The following is a 14,724-nucleotide window of genomic DNA, read 5'->3' as shown; positions in this document are numbered from 1 at the left end:
ATTTATTTTTATTATCAGATGAGAAGTTTAGGCCTTTTCAAAAGATATATGGCCTCATTATGCAACCAGAAGATGCCTATGAATACAAAAAAGCAATCAGAAAGATTCTTTGAGGTAACTATGATAATATTCTTAATGTGTAAAAAGTATTTATGCATCATTACAAAAATATTTAACCAGTACAGAGATCTAGGCAAAGAATGTAAGCAGCAAGTCTCAGACATAATGAACTGATTAGGGGTTATACTCGCTATCAAACAAAGAAATGTAAATTCAAATGGCAATGGAATACTTTATTATTATTAAATTAACAAAACTAAGAGGAAGAGAATATTTAGTGCTGGCGAAGATGTAGAGAAATATTCTTATATCACAGTTGGGACATAAATCAGTATAAGTTTTCCAGAAAATAATTTGTCAGTATGATTAAGAACTTTTAAAAAGTTTGAACTTGTGCCAATAGGTTCCCTTTAGAATATATCCTAAAGAAATCATTATAAGCTTACACACACACACACACACACACACACACAGAGATATACATTTCACTGTTATTTTAATACAATATGATCTAAAAAAACAAATGTTTAAATAAGTTGGGTACAGGCAAACATACCTATATATGATGGAATGTCACATAAGCCGTTTTGGGGGAATTCCCTGGAGGTCCAGTGGTTAGGACTCTGCACTTTTGCTGCCGAGGGCCTGGGTTCGATCCCTAGTCGGGGAACTAAGATCCCACAAGCTGCGCAGCACGCCCCCCAAAAAAGAAAGAAAAAAATGGTGTTTTTGAAGTCTATTTAATGACAAGGAAAAGTTCTTATGATATAATCTTAATCAAAAATATTATGTTACAAAGCACAATATGGACACAATTTTCAAAAAGCACTGTGTGTGTGTGTGCGCGCGCGCGCGCGCGTGTGTAGGAAAAGAAAATAAAACTATAATAAAACTTTCACAGTTCTTTTTTTAATGATGAGATAAAGGGTAATTTTATTTTAGACTTTGTACTTTTGCATAATTTTCAAATTCTCTACATTAAGCCAATATAATTTTTGTAATCAGAAAAAAAATTTTTGTAAAACAGCAAAGTGCATTTGAAATGAAACATTTAAAGGAAAGTATTTTGAGCATAAAGTATTTATGCTATTTGTAACAAATCACAAAATGAACACAGAAGAGTGAGTGTGGGTTTCTATTAAGCATCAATTTGCTTTGAAATCTAAGGACAAAATGACTGTCAAATAAATTGAAGTAAGTTTATTTGAACAAATAATAGTAGGTTGGAAATTCACTGAATGGTGAAGCTGATGGCTGAGAATAAGTTAACTGGCTGTGCTCTGACAAGACCAGCCAGCTCAGTCCAGCAGTGCCTGTCTACCTCCTGCAGAGTCGTCTGAGGATCAGACTAACCAGAGTGGGTTCATCTGTGTGCAGAGTATTTACTATTTTCATAGCATGGTAGTTCCTAGATAAAAATACAATGGGATTTAGGATCTGGCTCATTTTAAAACGAGTGACCCCGGTGGTCTCTCTTTTACCAAGTTTATGTCGATGGAGTTGGAATTTTGGGGGGTTTTTGTTTGTTTTGTTTTTTGGCAGAAGGATGAGCAAGAATTCTGTTTTACTTACCCTGAAAGAATGATGAGAGAAGAGACATTTGTCTGGAGACTGATCTGGGGCCCTGATAAGGAGAGAGACTGGGAACAGAAAGTGAGGCAGCTGTTTTCACAGAGAATTTGAGAGACCCTGGGCTCAGGCACGGGGAGGGAGGCCAGTCTTGTGCCTCATCACAGAGGGGACGGCCAGCACCCCCAAGCACTGTTGGGGCTCAGGGTGGGTCCCAACAGACGTGGCGGTGGGATTTGGCAGAAAGAAATTCTTTGCAAGGACATGGGCCTCTTCAAGAAGAGTTGGGAAGGCTGGAGACCTGACTCAGCAAAAAGCGGCAGCCAAAGGAACCTAGACACGGCGGACACAAAGTCCTGCCAGAACTTGTTAGCTGGAGCTGGCTGCTGCCGAAGCGACCAGCATAGGACCTCAACAGCATGGCCACCAGCCTCTGCTGGGAACAACCAGTTAACTGTCCTTCCTCCCAAGATGCACAGTCCTGGCAGGAGCATCCGATTGGTCAAGCCCAGGTCACAAGCCATGTTCGTGCTGCCAGAGGTGGGGAGATAGGTTTGCGCCACCTCGGTAGCTTCTGAACAGAAGTGAGCCTCTGTCTCCGCCTCCAAGATCTGTGCGACGGTGCGAGTTCCCTGTATGAGGCTGGTGTTCCCACGCTCTGTGGCCAAGACACAGCAAACGTCCACTACACAACCTTGAGGTGGTGTGGAGAAGATTAACTGAGAAAATGAGTATGAAGACCTTGGCACAAAGCCTGGAACACAATATGGGCTCATTAATGTGTGCTATGATCATTATTATAATATTTATTATTATTGTTGCTGTTGTTTTTGGCCGCAGGATCTTAGTTTCCCGACTAGGGATTGAACCTGGGCACCAGCAGTGAAAGTGCCGAGTGCTAACCACTGGACCACTGGGGAATTCCCTATTTATTATTATTTTAATAATTATTAAACATGAGACCTAGACTTGACCAACTGATGGACCTCCCAGGAACTCTGACTCCTGGGAGAGTAATGCAAGTTTTATGCAAAAGCAGTAGTGCTATTTAGTGGAATTCTAAAGTGACAGCTTTTGCATAGAAAACATTCCATTCAGAAGGAGGAATAATCAACAATACCTGATCAATAAAGATCTCATCAATAACCAATATTGGTAACCATGTGCTCTGAGCTCCACAGAACAGCTTGCGTGGATGTCTTTGCAGAGACATCCTTTGGACGTCTCAGGTTGTTCAGGAAGATCCTCAGATTGTATTTGGGGCGGAGGCTACGGGAGGCCTCTCCCAGCATCTTCTCCCCTCCTCCTGGTAAGAGACCCCAGTTTTTAGAGGGCACTTTGCTGCCTGGACTAAGGGACTTCCTTGCAGCCAGGAGTGTCCATGCAATCAGATTTTAGCCAAACGGGTGCAAGCAGAAGTGTTGCAAGCATCCCAGGAAATCTGCTTAAGGTCTCTTCCTGTGCAGCCCAGCCCTCCCCAGAACAGCCTTAGCATCTTCATCTCTGTTTGATGGATGGCAAGCTGGGGCACGGAGGGATGAAGCAACACATTCGGATGCCATGAAATTCCAGGGCTAATGAAGTCAGGTCCTCTCACCTGGAGAACTACGTTCTCTTCAATGTACCATTTTATCTTGCCTTTTGAAAAGTCAACATTATTGAGGTACAATTTGCATACCATCAAAATGTAGCAATTTAAAGTGTACAGTTCGATAACTTTTGTCAAATGCATACACCCGTGTAAGCCCCACCGTGTCAAGAGAGAGCGTTTCCATTTGCCCAGAGAGGTCCCGGCTGCTTCTCTGCAGTTGCCCTCCCGGCCCCAGCCTCAGGCCACCACTGACCTTCTTTCTGTCACTATGGATTAGTTTGCCCGTTCTAGGACTTCATATAAATGCACTCATGGATTATCTATTCTTTTGTGTCTGGCTTCTTTGGCTCAGCAGAATGTTTTGGACATCGATTCAAATTGTTGCCGGTATCAGTAGCTCATTTGTTTTCCTTGCCGACTGGTACACCACTCTGTATCTATTCACCTGTTGATTCATATTTGGGTTGCTCCCGGGTTAGGGCTGCTATGAATATTTTTGTGTAAGCCTGTGTGGACATACGTGTCATTTATCTTGAGTAAGTGCTCAGGGGTGGAGCTGCTGGGTCCGCAGGGCAGGGTCATGTCTAAGTTTATATGGAAGGTGCCAAACAGTTTTCAGAAGTGTTCCATATGGTATTTTGCCTTTTTTAAAACTGGTTTTGAAACTCTGATTTTTAAACAAGGTAATTTTGAAATACCTGATTTATTTAGATGAGGTTCAACTTATGCCCCTCAGGGTGACCTGCTGTGAGACGCATAGTCCCTTAGATCCCAAAGATCAGGTTTGAAATCTGCCATGGACTGAATGTTTGTGTTCCCCGTTAAATCCGTATGTTGAAGCCCTAAACTTCAATGTGATGGTATTAAGGGGTGGGGCCTTTGGGAGATAATTAGGTTTGGGTAAGGTCAAATCCCATTCCAGTGATGGGATTAGTGTCCTTGTATGGAGAGGAGGAGACCAGAACCCTCTTCCTCTCTCTCTCTCTCTCTCCTTCTCCCCCATGTGGAGACATGGCTGAGAAGGCAGCTGTCTACAAGCCAGGAAGGGGGCTTTCACCGGAACCCGACCATGCCCTCACCTTGATCTGGGACTTCAAGCCTTCAGAACCGTGAGAAATCGATTTCTGTTGTTTCAGCCACTCAGTGCATGGGCTTTTGTCATAGCAGCCCAACCTGACTAGACAAAAACCCTCGTTCAGCCTCTAAATGTGACCTTGAACAAGGTACTTTACCTCAATGAGAATTAGCTTCTTCAGCTATAACGTGGCTAACAGTAAAATATCCACCTCACCTAGTTGTTAGGGTTCAGTGAGATACTATTCGTGGAAATGCCTGGCACATCATGGTTGCTTGTAATCTTGACATTAGCTTTATGATGAGGGCTTTTACTGGAGAATAAGGCATCTTTTGTACCCTACAGTTGGAGAGCAATCTATCATCACATTTTATAAGTTGTAGAAATAAGTCCTTTCAAATGGATTTGCTTCAACAGTTCATATTAGAATTGTTGACACTTCTTGGAGTCATCATAGTCTAGATGGCTGTGCGTAACTCAGCAGGTGGGAAGGCTGTTGACAACATTAATTGTTTCATAAATAGTGTCAGGATGGGATTATCCCCCCCTCTGGCTTAAACCAAGTTACTGGAAAACCAATACTGTGCCTTATGTTTATACTTTTCTTGGCACATAAACCAGATATTTTACAGACAGGGATAAACCAGATATTTTACAGACAGGGATGGGTATTTCACAGCCAGGGATGGGTGTTTTACAGACAGGGATGGGTAATAAAAGGCGAGTATTCACTCAAGTCACATGTTTGATTCTCCATCAAAGAGAAACAGCCATAACCATCCTGATTCCACTGGTAGTTTATCAGAATTAGTTGTAAATCTCAGACATTGGAGACAGCACCTTAAGTAGAAATGGCTATAGAACTAAGAAAACCCCCTGACCCCTTCTAGGTAGGTAATATGTCAAGTAAAATTTGGAATATGTGCCCCTTTTTTCATTGGTTTTCAGTATAGGAAATAAGTTAGGTGAAATAAATTTGACATTTGGAAAACCAAAGAATTGTCACCATTTATTGTAAGGGTAAATCCAGGACCCGTAAGAATTTTTACTAGTTGAATTGTTCCTGTTAGATGACCCCGCGGAGGGCTGACTGGCTTCTCAATGGACCTGTGAATTGCATCATGTATATATATATGCACCCTAAGTATATTCCCCCAATAACTGGAGAGTGAGAGAGATTGATTCTGCCAGAGCTCGTGCCTGGGCGGAGCGTGGGATCCAAGACCTGACCCTGTTCTTGCTTCCAAAGCCTTGTTGCTGTGCCCCTCTCCAAGTGAGAATCAGAGCAAAGTCGAGTGTGACTCTAGGATTTCAAGTTTTGTCTTCTTTATACCCCAGCCCCCCCAATGCCAACCTACTGTTTCATGATGGCGCTCTGTCCCAAACCCCAGGAAGACCCTTGTGCCCAAGCTGGGCTTGCTGGGAGATGACATGTCAGTCTCCCGAGTGGCAGATGACCATGGCATGGATACTACACTTAAGGCTGATTTAAAGAACTTTCCAACCTAGGGGCAGGACAGGAGTAAAGACACAGAGGTAAAGAATGGACTTGAGGACATGGGGAGGGGGAAGGGTTAGCTGGGATGAAGTGAGAGAGTGGCATGGACATATATACACTACCAAATGTAAAATAGATAGCTAGTGGGAAGCAGCTGCATTGCACGGGGAGATCAGCTCCGTGCTTTGCCACCACCTTGAGGGGTGGGATAGGGAGGGTGGGAGGGAGTCTCAAGAGGGAGGGGATATGGGGACATGTGTATGCACATAGCTGATTCACTTTGTTATACAGCAGAAACTAACACAACATTGTAAAGCAATTATACTCCAATAAAGATGTTAAAAATAATAATAAAATAAAAGTAGTTTTTAAAAGAAAAAAAATAAAGAACTTTCCAGAGTGATTTTGTCACTTGACACCACACTCATTTTGGACTTCTGCCTTCGCTCCTCTGCCTGGAAGGGCTGCTGGCTCTCCCACTAATTCGGAGGCACAATCCAAATCCAGCCTCTGTCTGCAGCCCTCCCCCCCCCCCACCCCAGTGACCACAGGACACCCCCATCTCCTCCAGGGGCAGGCTAGGGACCTGTCTGTATTGGGGTGGCATATGTTCTTGGAAGGTGAGCTTTGGAGCTGGAAGGGACCTCGCACATTATCACCGTGCTGCTTCCCTCAGCCATGAGGCTCCATCTCATAAAGGCAAACACAGACCCACGGCAGATGAAACAGACAGGAGGGGAGCTGTCCCCGGAAGCCGGGGGCGGGGGGGGGGGGGCGGTGCGGTTCACACAAACCCACCATTTTACCAATGAGAAAATGTGCCTGCGGTTTCACATTTCCGACATTTTTAAGCAGAATATGGTGCAATTGCAAACGTTTAATTTTTTTCTGGAAGAAATTACTAGAAACTGTTGACAGTGATTCCTTTTGTGGGAGGGGCTGGGGGAGCGGTAGCTTTCGCTTTCTTTTTAATACCTTTTCATTTAAGAGGCAGTAGAACATAACGTTACATTAGAGGGCGCTAGAGATGGGCTGTTGTCTTCAAAACCCGGTGCTGCCCCTTCGTACCCGGGAAACCTTGGCCTCAATGCTCGCGTTCCCTGAGTGTCCATTTCCTCATCCACAAGCAGGGATAATGGCCGTGTCTGCCTGGCACAATTTTTGTATACTGAGAACCACATGAGAGCCCTATAAGTATTAGCTACTTCTCTCTTCTTCCTGAACTTTCTGAGTTTACCTACCCCCTTTATTTTAAAGAGCTCAGTATGTATTATCTATTCAATAAGACCATTGAATTTTCTTTATAATGTCCTCTATTTATAAAATCCTAGTAAGTATTTCACAAAATAAAACATCATTGCCTCAACGTTTGTGCAAGAGATGCCCACACAAGAGGAGGGACTAGAGAATCAGGGAGGGCCAACATCTCTCCGGGGTCACAGGGACAGAAACCAAATAGGAGGTGCTGGGCACCCAGGCCCCCTGGGCCGTGCTGTCTTGCTGCCCCATCTTGGCTGGGCCTCTGCTAGCCTCATCAGCTCCTCTGGAGATGCGCCAGCTGCATGAAGTATCTCCGAGGTCATCAGTCTGGAAAGGGTTCTTTCTAGAAGGAATCAGGACCTCTGCCCCCCGCCTCTGACAAGGCTGCTGAAACTTATTTTTCTTTAACTTACATTTTAATTAAGAAAGTCACTCTTTGGTGAAAATCGCAAGATTCTTGTACTTAAGAATCAATAAAATGTGCACAGTCTAAAAGGAGATTAATAACGGCCAAACTCTCTATTTTGGGTGCAATTATTTATTCATCAAAGAAAACCAGCTGCTTAAAACCATAGTCCATCATGAACGCCTAAGACACTTCCACTTCAATTCTGTTGTTAAAATTTCCTTCTATTGCTCCATCTGGTGTTAAATATAAAAAGCAGGAAGGCTCATTCTCTACCTGCATACATTTTAAATAAGAATTTCAACATTATCTTGTCCATTTAAAATAATTGTATGAAAATGTGAAGAAATATGATCTTGTAAAAGCTGCAGTCTGACGCACCCAGGGAGTGAGCGACAAAGAGCAAAGCCGCTATTATTTAAAATTCATGGAGACCATGGCAAGATTGATCGCAAGAAATTCCTTCCCAAGACAGGGCAGGCAGGAGGCTGAGGCCTGGCCCGGGGCTCAGCCAAGACCCCAGACCCTGAAACGGCCCAAGGGCATTCACTGCCTCGGCCTGCACAGGGACAGGACCTGGGCGCTTGCACGGCGCGGATCCCCATCAGGCCGGCCTTGGAGAAGAAGGACAGAACCAACATCTCTGGGGTCTGGGCAGGGTGGAGCCTCGTTTTGTAGGCGGGGGGCAGGTGGAGGCTGGCTTGTGGGGCAGGAAGCTCAGGCCAGGGCTGAGGACCGGAAGGGAGGGGACGTAACAACCCCCTGCTCAGGGCTTCAGCTGGAGTTTGAATCATCTACCATCTCGCTGTTGTAATCGCCGCTCCCAAAGGGAAAAAGTAGCTGAGATCCCAGTATTTCCTTTCACCTGTGTCTGTACCTCCCGACTGGCCTCTGCAGTGCGGGGTCCTGGACTGAGCCGGGGACTTTGGGCTCAATTCCGCTCTTTTCTTTCTGTGTGATCGCATTCGTTTCTTATGGCTGCTCTTACAAAGCACCACAATTTAGTGGCTTAAAACAACGCAACTTTATTATCTTACAGCTCTGCGGTTCAGAAGTCCAAAGTGAGTCTCATCAGGATAAAATCAAGGTGTCTTCGGGGCTGGATTTCTTCTGGACGCTCTGAGGGGAGCCTGTTTGCAGGCCTTTTCCAGCTCCTAGAAGCTGCTCATAGCCTCGTCTCACCGTTCCTTCCTCCATCTTCAAAGCCAGCAAGGAAGGCATGCGTCCTTCTCTGCCACTCTGCCTCCCCTGTCTCCCTCTTTCTCCTATAGGGACACGTGTCATCACAAGGCTGATGCAGGACCCTGTCTCCAGCTCAAAATCCTTAATTTCATCACGTCTGCAAAGTCCCTCTTGCCGTGAAGGTAAAGATTCCCAGGTTTGGGGGATCAGCGTATGCACATCTTGGGGAGCCATCATTCTGCCCACAGGGTTACCTTGGACAAGTCTCTTGGCCTTTCTGGGCCTCAGATTCTTTATTCTAAGGTGGAGCTGTAACTAGCACCTTATGCTGTTTTTGTGAGCGTCCGAGGAGCTACAGCAATCAGCGTGTTTTGTAATCTGTTAAATTCCTTACAGAGGGAAGATATTTTTGGTGCATTTAAAGAAACTCAGTTAAAAAGTCTTCTGTCAGAGGGGACACGCGCAGATGGATTCTGCTGAATTGCATTTAACATTTTTTCCCTCCCTAAATCAGTGCGTGTTTGCAGGCAGCTCGTTTCCTGCCGGGTCCAAAACCTCAGATTGGGAGTAAACTTGGAATTCTATGGGGGTCCTATATGTGCACCTGCAGCCAGCACATTTCCACTCATACCGTTTGCTTTTTGGTCCCCAGATGGAGCCCAGGACAGAGCTGGCCCCATGCATGTAGAAAGAAGGAATCCATGAGACCAAGGCTCTGTGGTCGTGATTGGTGAAGCAAGCCCGGGACCCTGCCGATGGGAAGAAGAGGCCTGTGGTGTGCGGGCCAGCACCGCTGTTTGTGGTTGACCTTGGGCAGGTCACTCATGGGCTGCACCTCCACTTCCCCGTTGGCCACATTATGGTGGGAGGTAGTGGTCCCCACCCCTGGCCACTCATTAGCAGCATCAACACTGTGTTTGGCAGATGAAACCCCCGAGGCCTGAATTTCAACAGGTGCCAGGTTGATTTGGGTGCAGCCTGTGGCTTGATAATCCCCAAAGTCCTGTCATCACCAGTTCCAGGAATCTATATCTAGAACTTGACTCTAATGCACTCACTGATCGAGGGTTTCTCGAAGTGTACCTGTAGATCACCTTAGAGTCACTTTTGGAGGTGGGTAGGAATTTGTTAAAATACAGATTCCCGGGAACCCCGCACATCTGAGCTGGAGCCTAGGCATCTGCATTTGAACCACAAGCTCCCCAGTGATCCCGCTGCCAAAATTGAGAACCACGGCTCTGAGTACAGGTCCACCTGTGGGAAAATGGGGCTCAGTGCCCTTCTGTCTGAAGCCCCTGCCTTCTCCCTAGCCCACCCAGAGCCTCTTTCTCAGCACTCTGAATTCAGCGTTGACTTTCACAACCCTTCCCAGCCTCAGTCTCCCTAAGGCCACGCATCCCGAAGGCCACGCATCCTCCCTAAGGCCACGCATCCAGGAAAGAAATCCCACTTTGGGAAAAGAGCTCTTGGGATAAGGAATTTCCCTATGGGAATGGACAGGAGAAGGGGCCCAGGGGCCGAGACCCCCCCTCAGCCACTCCCACCCCCATATTTCCTCCCTGTAGGTGAGCCCACACCTGTCTCCAACTCGCCCTTGGCCGCCAGAGAGCGCCTCACCCCCTCCGCACTTTTCCCTTTAAACTCTGTCATTTGTACAGCCTATTAACCTTTAACTTTATGACTACCCAAAGATGAAATACTGGCAGCATTTAAGGCTGAGACTAGTCCAGCCCTACCTTCTTAGTCTGCAACAGGGGTGAAGCACTTTCTCTTAAATCAGTCGTTTTTAATATCAGTCACAGAGACGTTACCCACGGAGAGTATTTTAGGCTCCACGTAGCCAGCTCATTCATAATAAATGTGGCAGCGCTGGGTCCTACCTCCGCACCGCCCCTAGGGGCAGAAGGAGCTCTTCCCATTAGCTCCTGGGATAAAATACTCTGTGTATTAATAACACCAGCACCAACGGAATACATACTGTGGGCTGTATCATATGCATGAGGTCAAATCTTCATAAAGGCACTGCTGAAATATGCATATTTACTTTCATTTTCAGATGAGGAAACTGAGGCTCAGAGAGATTAAGCAATTTGACTAAGGTTACCCTGCTATTGAGTGACTGTGCTGGGATTGGATCCTAGGTGTGTTTGATTCCAGATTTGGTAAGAATAAGACCAAATCATCTAAGTTTGTCTTTGCCAGCCTAGTCATACTAGAACTTTGAGTGACAGCTGCTGCCTCAGATTGCTTTGAGGGTGTACCAAGAGTGCACCAGCTTTAGCTAGAACAGGCCTCCTCAGAGGGGCAGTGGGGAGCCTTAGACCCAAGTGAGTTTGAGATCCAGCTCTGACACTCGCCTGAGGATGACCAGCCATCCCAATTTGCCTGAGACTGCCCTGGTTTCAGCACTGAAATTCTCAAGGTGACAGGGACACTTGGTCACCCTACTTACCAGTGACTTGCTGCCTCCGAGCCTTGGGCTCCTGGCTATGAAGTGGGGACAGAGCTTCCTGCCTCACGGCGGGGGGGGGGGGGGGGGGGGCGGGGGCGTGGTCCTCACACAGAGTGGTGTCTGGCAGCCTGGCCTTGACCCGAATAGGGTGTCATTAGGACCCCAAGGGAGATTGGTTCCCAGGGAAAGCGGGTAACCAAAGGTAGATCTGAGGCTGGATGGGGCACCTGGGAACCAGCAGAGATCTGGTCTGAACTTGAACCTGTCCCGTCACCCTGCTTTATGGTTCTCTCTAGCACTGACCACCTTCCTGACATATTGTGGATTCACATAGTGTGTCTGTTTTATTGCCCTGACTAGCAGGTAAGCTCCAGGAGGTAGGGATTTTTGTGTTTGCTCCACTGCTGTACCCCTGGCACCTAGAACAGTGCCTGGCGCTTAAGTAGGCTCTCAGTTCCATTTTGTTGAATGAATACGTGAATGAATGAACAAATGAAGCAGGGAACTGGGGGCTCTCCACTGCTATGGAAGTACCAGATGCGGCCGACAAACACAAGGTGGGCTGTAGAAGAACCGCCAAGGGTCGCCTAATCCAGGAAGATCACTGTGATCCGTCTGCTGCTTTGTTGCTTCTGGAACCCACTCTCCATCAAGGCCACCTGGTGGTCTGGGTTCTTTGTGGCATTTCTCTCCCACAGAACACAAATCCGTGAAGCTGAATCTGGGCTGTGACCCTCTCTTGGATCTAAGCAAACTGCCTTCCATCTCCGGCATTTGGTGTGTGGCCAGTTGGGCCTTTTCTATCTGAAGCTATGACTCAGGGTCCCTGGCATGAACCTCAGTATGTCTGCCCCTGTGTGATAGAGGCTGTGAGAGACTCTGTCACATCTGGCCCCCGCATACCGTGCTGACCACCACGCCGCTGCCTGACCTCAGCAGTGAGCTGTAGCAAAGGCCCAGCTCAACAGAACTCAAAGCAAATTAGTGAGGGAGACACGGGTACCAGTCTAATTCGTGCTCCGCACTTGTTAACATTTATGTAAAAGTCTCCCTCTTGTTTGGTCCCATTGTATGGTTAGTATAAGGCCAGCCTGAAAGGTCATATATTGTGACTGTTACTTATTTTCAAGCTAACTTATTGATTATTGAGTGCTGAAAGTGACAAATGGTGTCTGAGCGGGGCACGGTCAGCAGGTTCTATTAAAGAAATGATAGTCCTGCTCATGGATTGTTAAAAGGTTCAGTTTAGGTTCTTTATAGGTTTATATCCATCACTGTTTAATGACCAAATGATGAGAGATACAAGCCACGGGGACAATGTTTTCTGTTGCAGTTTTCTGTTTTTAAGCAGTTAGCAAAGTAAGACACTCCCTTCCTGTGGGGGGTGGAGTGGCAGCAGAGGGGGTGCAGTGAGGCTTCGTTTCTCCAGATTTAATACATTTGTAATAATTAATGTTGCAGATGTTCAACCAAGCCAGAGTGGGACTAAGACGAGAGGCGGTAGCCAGGCTGGGAGAGAAGCCACGAGAACTCCCCCACCCGGGGCTCCAGCCAGCGAGGATTCCTCTGGTTTCAGCCTCGGGTTTTAACGTCTATTTGTAGTGGTGTTGGTGGTGGGGTTCTGGGGCTCGTGCTAGGGTGAGCCGTCAAACGACGGGCCTCCTGGAGACCGGTCTCTGCTAATGGCTAGAAAGGGCCTGGCGGGAAGAGGAGTCCCCAAGGCAGAGAAGGGACAGCAGATTCTGCACGTAAAGTAGATCGTCCGCAAAGACAGAGGCCCCCAGAGCACCCCGAGGGAGGCGGGCCGTGACTGGACACTCTCCAAGGGGCTCCAGGAAGCTATTGTAGATGACTGGGCATCCTAGTGCCCGGAGGCTCAGCCTTGGCACTTTAGATGCTGAACCAAGGAGCGCAAGAAAAACCCCCACTGTGTGCTGGTGACTCGGGGGCTCCCATCAGCCCGCTGTTGTCTCAGACAGTCCAGGCTCTGCAGGGGAAAGAGTGGAGAGGCCAGCGCTGCCCTGGTTCTAACAGAAACACTCTCGGGAGGCATGGGGGCTGCAGAGGAGGACCTGTAGCACATGCCTCAGATGTCAAGTCTTCGCAGGGGGCCTCTGTGTGCCAGGCCCTCCCTCCCTCTGCGCTAAATAGTGCTCTGAAGAGCGTCCACCACAGGGCTCTCTCTCCTCTACGGACCCTGAGACTGGCTCCAAAGGACCAGTGCTAATGAAGAATGGAGCGTCCAGGCGGGGAGTATGCAGCGAAGCGGGGTAACAAGATTTGAAGATGTTCACTAAGAATGGCAGAAGCTGAGAGCTGCTCACCAAAATCTGATTCTTCTTTTCCTGGGCACTAGCCGAACTACGTTTCCCAGACTCCTTTGCAGACATCTGGGGCCATGTTACCCCTTGATATCTGTGAATCCCAGGCCTTGCCCATGAAGACCCTCCCCCCCACACACACACTTGATCTTCAGTGTTCTCTATCCGTTGGCCGATGTTCACGCCCAGGGTGACTTCATAAGTCAAATAATGAAGTTGAGAGGGCCTCTGCCCTCTGCCCCAGTGATGGCAGGGAAACAAAGCCATAACTATTGGCCACCAACCTGTACTGCCTCAAACTATTTCTATTTACATAAGTGAGAAATAAACTTCTTTGTTGGGGCCATGACTCATTTTGGGGTCTGTCAGCCTGTCTCAGGGGAGTATGCGGTCCAATTCTGTGGAGAATGCCTGTATGAGTTGCACTTCTTTCAGAAAGTCAAACCTCCTCTAGAGAAAAGATAATTGCAGATGGGGGTGGCCTAGGGCACAGAAGAGTCCAGGATAAAGGTCTCCACCACCTACCCCGCCCTCTCCCCATGCGGTCCCTGCTCTGGGATCTGCTTTTCTGTCCAGGTTGGCAAGAGCCAATCCCCATCCCTCCCCAGTTCCAAAATTAAAGGCTTGTGATTGGCCTAGCCGGGATCATGTGTCCATTGCTGATCCAATCATAGTGGCCAAGTAGATAAGGTCCTCTGACTGGTCAGCCACATACCCGTGGCAGTAGAGAGAGAGGGGAGGGGACCCCAGGAGGACACAGTCTGAGCAGCCAAAAACAATGGCCACCACACAACAGAATTTTCTCTTGTTCACTGATTTATTCTCATCCTCAGACATTTGTTGAAGTAGAGAGGATGGTTCACAAACAGGAACCATTTGACTTTCCCTCCTGCAGTGGCGTACCTTACCCCATGAGAAGGAGGCCGTGCTGAGGTCCTTAGCTGTGCAACCTTGGACAAAGCCCTCAACCTCTCTGTTTCCCCATCAACTTGTTCAGTGGGGCTAATCACATCACTTGAGGAAGTTATAAGGATCAAATTAGAGAGCTATATGGAAGAGCGTGGCATGAGGAAAGAGATGGGCAAGGGAGGAAGGGTATGATTTCCATGCCTCCCCCACCCCCCCAAGGCCCTCCTCCAGGGGCTGCATTGCCAGCTACCCCCTCCCTGAGAGGAGCTACCATCCCCCTCTCCCAGGACTCCACGACTTTTGACAGCGGGTCAGATTTCCTACTCCTCCAGAGTGGCAATGCCCTTAGCATTGGGACTCCAGCCTTACACTCTGAATATGCCACTTTCTCCCTAATTGAA

At 47.5% G+C, this 14,724-nt stretch overlaps 1 non-coding gene across 1 annotated transcript; it reads left to right on the top strand.

Annotated features, from left to right (window-relative positions):
* The first annotated feature begins 657 nt into the window (after positions 1–657).
* On the top strand, positions 658–730 carry TRNAK-UUU (transfer RNA lysine (anticodon UUU)). Its single transcript has one exon. It is a non-coding gene; the product is annotated as a tRNA-Lys (tRNA).
* Positions 731–14,724: the final 13,994 nt, after the last annotated feature.

This window comes from Delphinapterus leucas, chromosome 16 (genome assembly GCF_059928025.1).
Source record: "Delphinapterus leucas isolate spDelLeu-1000000601 "Yukka" chromosome 16, BTC_Dleu_Yukka2, whole genome shotgun sequence".
In the NCBI taxonomy this organism is placed as follows: Eukaryota; Metazoa; Chordata; class Mammalia; order Artiodactyla; family Monodontidae; genus Delphinapterus; species Delphinapterus leucas.
The sequence above is the reverse complement of the archived record's forward strand: the minus strand, read 5'-3'. Positions and strand labels throughout refer to the sequence as shown.